Consider the following 7,632-nt stretch of genomic DNA (forward strand, 5'->3'; position numbering starts at 1 on the left):
CTCCACAAAGATGGTGCCATTGACTCGGTGCGCCCATGCACGGGTAAATGCTCCATTCTGCTTGAACGGGTGAGCAATGCACATTGCACCTCTCTGGGCAGCATCCCCTAAGCCTTGTGTTGCACCGGGGTCGAAACCGTGTGTTGCAACTCGTTTCCTCCAGGATAACTCAGTGCACAAGGGTGGAGACTGCAGGCTCTTCCAGGCTGGGTCTGGTGCAGTGGTGGTCGCCCATCTCATCCTCTTCTGGGCTGAGCTTTCGTGCTGCAGGTGCAACACAGATTTTGGGGACCCAAGGCTGTGAAAAGGCCGATTCACATATTTCCTGCAGCTGATGATAACAGCATGCAATGCAGGACCTAGAAGATTGATACCTTTGGGTATCCCACCATGGTCACGAAGGGGAAAAGGTCTGGAGGAAGAGAAAACCGTAACTTTAAAACCCAGAATGGGAGAAGACAGCTTATTTGTTAGTAGGTAAGAGAATATCAATGAATCATTTATCATCCAGAGTGTTCACATAGGCAAGCAAGTGCATGTCTTGGATCTTCTTCTTCAGCATCAGACCATGAAAATAGTTATTTTCTGAAAGCAGTCATGTCTGAAGATTAAAAAAAACCCCGAGTGTATTTGTTCCTGCGCCACGGCAGCTCAGGGTGGAAACTGGTGATTCACAGTTTCCAGACCTTGCTTTCTGCATCACGAAGGGCAGAAAATCAGCACTAATGCTTTATAGGAGCCAGGGGTAAACATCACCATAATAATGGAATTTCTCAGTGTAAAGAGCCTAGCTTCCTAAGCAGAGACCCCTTTTGAGGGTGGTCTCTGCTCTAACCGGGATCAGTCGGTCCATAGGGTCTCCTCACCCAGCCTGGTGCTGGCCCGAGGAGCCCGGTAAGGGAAGGTCCTGCCGTGAATAATGTCAGTCGTGTCCTAAACATCACCTCCCGGCTAGAGAAGGGATAGAGACAATTCCAATAGGCAACTGGATAATTACATAGGACTACTTAGAAAGGCAAGTAAAGTTTGGCGGGATTATTTAGTACCAACAGAGCATATAAATCTTGCCAACAACCACCCCTAATTTTAATTACAGTGAAACAAGTTTTTTAGGGAGAGCGTTTTGTTAGAACAAATAATTTATTTGGGGGAAAAAAATGACAAGCACTTCGGTTCACAAGCTCTTCTGTACATATGAAATGGAAGAAACAAATGTCAAGCTTTAGTTTCTATTTAATTCAAATTAGTGGTTGGTTAGACCAGACACAATATTTATTTCAGTTTCAAATGACAAATACTGTGAGAGGACCTATTTAGTCAGGAGTAAGCAGGCATTTCCTAGTCTTGGTTAGATGCTTTTAAAATGTCTCTATAAACTGCAGGAAGAGTGAGGGCTTCATTTTCTTGCTAATGTTGTGTTTTCAGCCTAGGCAAGATAAGAAATACTCTTTATTCTTGCCCAAACTACTCATGCAACAAAACTCTTATCTTAAAAAGACATTGACAGGAACAGTTAACAGACTGTATAATTAAAGCAATAAATTAATTACCAGGCTTCCCTGGTGACTATTAAACACTTGAGGCAAAAGAGTTGTCTTTTGCTTCTTGTTGAAGGATTATTACTATTTAGTTTGAACATTAGCTTGAACAATCTAGGTTACTTTCTCTGGTGCCAATGCTCAGCCACAAAACCCGTCATGTTTGCAGACTCGTGAAGGTCGCCCAGGCATATTTGCTAACACCCATGGGACTTGAGACTTGGGATGTCCTCTAACACATCCCTCCAGTTTTCAGGTGATTTCGGCAACTGCAACTGTTACCGAAATCTTGGAATGAAGAACTTATCGACACCAATGTGATGTAGATAAGCAGACACTTCTTTATTGACGGCCGGGTGTGTGAGTGAGTCCTCTCACGATCAACGCACACCAAGTTTCAGAATCATACACCATATATAGAAATTATTCATACATATTCATTAAGTATTCATGCATAATCATTATGTTTCCCAAAATCATTAACATACTCTCCTCCCATATCCGATTCTGCGCAGTAAAGGTTAGAAAGGTCCAGAAATGGGTCTGGGGTACGATTTGGGTAGGTGGTATATGAGTCGGTGGTCGCGATCTCCCCCTGCCGGAATTACCTTTTACTAAAGTTCACGGTTTCTTGGCAGGTAACCACAAGCTGTTCCAGTCGACTCTCCCCAGTTCCCATTAATCCTATATACTGACATTTCAATACACTTCTACATACGAAAGACTAGTCAAATACAAAGAAACCTTTCAAACCCTAAAGTGATTACCTAAGTTTTAAACAATGATTCTAGCCCATTCTTCTGGCCTTAGTATAGGACTATACAAAGGATTTCATAGCAACATTTACTGTGCAGCTATAAGTTTCATTAAAATATTTCTTATCCCTATATTTCTATTAAAAAATGATTTTATAAAATAAAATAAAGTCAATCAATCTAACTTATTAGCAAACCTGTAACACAACAAGTATCCTGAAGAGCCAGACGCAAGCATCGGCTGCAGAAGGGTTTTAACTGTAGGAAAATGCCTATGAGCTGGTGCCTGGGCTCGGCACAGGGAAAACGTCGCTGGTGAGAACCCACCCGTGTGGCACCCTGGGGCACCCAGGGCGCTTGGCATCTCCTCTCCTGGGGTGAGTCATGGCAGGCAGCAGACGAATGACTCACGGGTTTTATTGAGCTGATGGGCTTGTCAGAGCCAAAGTGTAGCCTGCCGTTCTTATCTACACACTCTAAATCTGTTTTAAAATACCTCCTTTCTGGGGTTATGTATGGCAAGTATTTTAAAAGCCATCAATAAAAGGCTGTTTATGGATGGGGAGGTTTGCTTGCAGGAACTTGGGACCTCTGTTCCAATTTATAAACCTTCACTTTAAATCTTCCTTCATGTTTTCCATGGAAGCTGGCTTCAGCTCAGCTCTGTGGGGAGCAGAGGGTGCGATGTGCCAGGCACAGCAGTGGGCAGGGCCGGGCAGAGTACATGGCAGAGGGCCACCGGCAAGAGCTGGCTGCGTGCTCCTGCCAGAAGAAATGTGAGTCAGGGCAAACCGGTTCCCAAAGAGGGATGTGTTGTGCCTTACCCATCAGCAACCTTCCCACAAAGGAAATCCCGAGGCAGACTGGAGGCAAGGAGCGACATCAGGCTGATTGAGACCTGAGAGGTTGCAGGTCTCTGCAGTCACACCCATGGAAGGGTCACCATGCAGAGGGGACAAAGTGAGGTAGTTGAATTACTGGTCGTATTTTCAGTACAGCCTCTTTCACAAACACATAGGAAGTTTCTTTCCATTATATCCAACAGACTTTGGGTCAGACCCCCCCCGATTTGCAAATCAGCTTAAGGCTTTACTTGGCAAAACACGTACCTGAAGTTTTGAGAGAAAACCTACAACAACGCATGAACTTTTCCGTTCTCTTTTTCACGAGTCTGTGGGCGTAACTGTGGGGTTACGTAGGTAAAAAATCAATATTTGAATAATAATGTGGGACGGCCGCCTAATTGAACAAGCTCTTGGAGCTGAAATGCGTGTGCTGAGCATGTCCCATAAAACCCTATGTGCTTTGCAGCAGCTAGAGCAAAACAGGATGCAGCAGCAAGGAGGAACGAAGGATGCCAGGCAAGACTGACTCACTAACCCAAATAACCAGGGTTCGTTAGCCTCTGCTGCCAGGGTGTTACACACGTTCAGTCCCCAAGCCCAAACCGAGCGGCAGCACTAATGTGAGAGGCTCAGCCTGTCCCACATGCCAGGGTGGGAATATTTGCTGAACCAAATATTGCCGTGCCAGAGCGAGGGACTGGTGCAGAGGTTTCAGACAAGTCACACAGAGCCCGTTTTTGTGTGGTGGGTCTCGGCAGGGCAGCACTGCTGTGGCCCTATGCGGGCACCTGGGGGGGCAGCTCATTCCCCCTCATTACAGGAGGCATCCCCACACTGCCCTGCATCAATGCCCCGCTCTCACAAAGCGCCACATCTTAAACCCTCAGAGATTTCCTGCAGCAAAACGTAGCAGAGTTTGTAAGTGATTCTATATGTGGCTTCAAGATCTACCAAGCTGTATTTTGCCTCACTTTCCTTAAGCAATAAATGCAAATGAAATCACCACCTGGTTCAGCCTTGGGTTGCGGAGATCAGCTGAAGCCTGCTTAGAAGGTCATTAGTCCAGACACATGCTAAAGAAACCATCAAGGGTGAGCCATTTCAGCTGGGCTGGTAACAAGAAAAGCCACCCCCAGTTGTGAGATTTAAGAGCTTGCATTGCCTAGGGAGCAGTGGTTTAGGTGTCAGTAGTAGCTTAGAGGGGGGAGGTAAGGTGGGGACCCTCTGGGTGGCTAGAAGCACTGTCTCTTTGCTTCCCCAAGAGCTGACCTTGGAGCCTGGCATGCCTTTCGGTGTTTGCCCCACAGCCAGGGCTGGGAATGGGGCTGGCTTTGCCCTTGATCCTCTTTGCTTGTGCGAGGAGGAGAAAAAGGGGTGGTATGTTCCCCAGAAAAACAAAAAACCAGCAATTCCCCCCCCCATTTTTATTTTGTAAGCAAACCCTCGTACACTAGCAGGGGCCTGCTGTTGGGGTGCAGGGCTCCCACCAGGGAGCATTGCTAGGACATGGCTCAAAAATGGGCTTGGGGGTGTGTGTGAGGGCTTGGCTGCCCTGGCCATGTGGGCATGTATGGGGGGACGTGTCTGTGTGCATACCAGGGCCTGACCTGGGCCAAAGCACCCTCCCATCCAAAGTGCTGCTGGAAACAAATACGAGTGCAACTTGCTGTATTACTAGGTGTTATGTGATAGGGAGGGAGGGGGATCTCAAGGGACTGATCAGGATTTTCCTGTTTGTAGTTTATTACACACTTTTATCTTCCCATTTGTTCCCTGTTTTTATCTTCTCCCCCTTTAGCCCATTGCTCAGTGCATTTATGACTTTCTCAGCTGTATTTTCATCCCTCCTTTTCTTTAAAGCCCTCTTCCTCAAACTGTTCCTCTTTCCTTGGAGGGAGCTGCTTTTCCCTGCTTCCCCCCCCCCCCCCCCCAGTATCTGGATTTACATCTTCCCCACCTGCCTCACGCAGCTTTTCTCCTCCTCGTTAGCACTAGAGGGACATTAATTATCCCAGCTGGAGGGGGCATCCTTAGGGTCCTTTTTTTTCTCCCATCCATTTTGCCCATGTAGAGATGGACTGTGGGGAGAGGGGGGACCCCGGGGCTGGGGGTGTGTAGGGGTGCCCCACTGGGGTCAGGGGGATGTGGGGGTGTCCCTCTAGGACTGGGGCACCCCGGGGCTGGGTGGCAGCCTGGAGCGTGGGTGTTCCCGCTGGGGTTGGGGGAGTGTCACCGGGGAGGGTGTCCCGTCGGGCCGGGTGCGGGTGAGGGCGGAGCGGGGACGGGCGCAGAGCGGGGCTGCCCGGAGCGCGGCGTGGCCGCTGCCGCCGGAGGTGTGTCTGCCCCGGCTGGGGGGCGCAGAGCCCCTTCTCCTGTCCCCGACTCCGAGCCCCGGGGACACCCGGAGAGTCCCACCTTTCCCCTTGCCCCGGGGGTCCCCAAAGAGCCCCTTCCCCGCGCCTGCAGGGGCTGCCAGGGCCGAGCCCAACCCAGCTCTGGGGAGGGGGTTGCCAGGTGGGGCTGCTGGGTCTAAGGGTCCCCACGCCACATATGCCACATTTCCCTCATGCGCGCACCCAAGACCCCAGACCACACACCGGGTGACCCCGAGGTGCCACTCACACCTGCCACTGGTCCCTTCCATACAGTGTACCCTGCACCCCCTTTCCCTTGCCATTGCCCCCTCTCCCTGTTTGTAAAGCCCAAAGGGCATGGTCTTGGCCAGTGTGTGGCTAATGCTGCTTGGGCAAGCGAGCAGCTGGTGGCCGAAGGTCTGGGCATTGTTTGCAAAGTGTCCCCCCGGTTTTTGTGCCCAGCTGCGTGCCCTGCTCGCCCACCCCTGGTCACTGCTCGCCCCCACCGCTTTTGTGTGGTGGGACAGTATAGAAAAGGGCCTTTTGAGGAGAGGCCATCGTGTTGACAGCTGCATTCGTGTGTTGGTGAAAACTGTTTCTCAACACTTGTGAGCATGGCGGTGACAACCAGCCGCTTGGCTGCAATGTGCCCAGGCACGGGTACTAACAGCTGAAGGAATATTGTATCGACGCTGCTCTGGAAGGAGCCCAGTATTCATTTACCTGACTGTTCCTGCAGTGTGCACAGGGGAAAAAAAAAATAACACAGCAACCTTGCATTTGACTTACGGAGCTCAGCTGGAGGCTGACATGGCATTACTTTATCTGCCTCTTGCCAATAATTGCAATTAAATGGAGTAATTTCAATGGGAATGACTTGGGTGCAGCCCTGCCCTGGTTCCGTAGCCAGTGCCCCTGCCCAGCCTGGGAAGAGTTTTATGGTAAATAAATACCCAGCTGGCGTGACTGCAGGTGAGCTTGGCCTTCTCAGGTGTCCCCACAGGTGCCAGCCTGGCTGTGACAAGCCTCGCTGTCCCCTGCCTCGCTGCTCAGCACCTGCAGCCCCTGTGCCCAGGGGACCTGTGTGCCCTGCGTCCCCTTTGCCCTGTCACTCTTTTGGGCCAGGGGAAAACCCAGCACTAAGGTGGCCGAGGAGCTGCACCGCTTTCTGGCTAAGAGTGTAATAATAGAAATATTGCTTTACGTTGAATGTTACTCAAAATAATGTGATTCTGAATAATCCGTGATGTTCCTTATATAAGCAAGGGTGGTGCTATTCTGCTTGGCATGTCCTGGATTCTCTCTTGGGTGAGCTTTGGAGCAAGCAACCCATCATGAGCCAAAGCACAGAGCCATGCATAAAAATCTATCTTGAATATATATGTGTAAAAATATGACGTGAATTTTACTGCATTTGTCACGCCCGTGTTGACAGTCTTGGGCCTAGCAAAGAAAATCGTGTGTGCTTGATAGGTCACTGAAAGGTGAGTGTTTATAAAGGGAGGCAGCGGGATTTTTCAGCAAATGCTAAGCTGCTTAAATTGTGCCTTCTAGCAAGGGAAGTCTGTGATTAATAAGATGAACTTGGCACTTCTTTTTCTACTTGCTTCTGAAGTGCAGAGAACATTTGGGTGCTGCAGGCGGTTGCTCCCTGGGGTGCTCCCCCCAGCGCTGCTCTTTCAGTCGGGGGTTCTGGGGGCACCCACTGAACATCCCCTTAGAGGGTCGCTGGGGGTGCTGAGCTCCGAGCTGGCGCTGGCAGCTTTGGTGTGATGCTCTGGCTGCCACCCCCCTGGCATGAGGACAGAGGTGTGTTGAGATCCAGCTGTGCATCCCTGTGGGCTGCTGCTCTGCTGCTAGTGGTTGCCCAGCTGGGCAAGGAGCACCCTCCCAGGGGCTTCTGCCTCCCAGCCCAGGGCTGTCAGGTCAAGTCAGAGCGCTGTGCCTCTTACCACTGCCTTCTCCTGGCTCAGCTGCTTCAGAGCTGAAACACATTTCCACTGCTGCCCTTATCCCTTGTTCAGGTTTCTGCCTGAATTACCCAGGCTGAAAGGAGAATTGATCCTGGGTTGCCTTTGTGTTGGGTAGCTGCTAGATTGCAGGCAGGAGGGAAAACAGCAGCCAGCAAGACAGAACAAAC

This window comes from Falco rusticolus, chromosome W, assembly GCF_015220075.1.
Source record: "Falco rusticolus isolate bFalRus1 chromosome W, bFalRus1.pri, whole genome shotgun sequence".
Taxonomy (NCBI): Eukaryota; Metazoa; Chordata; class Aves; order Falconiformes; family Falconidae; genus Falco; species Falco rusticolus.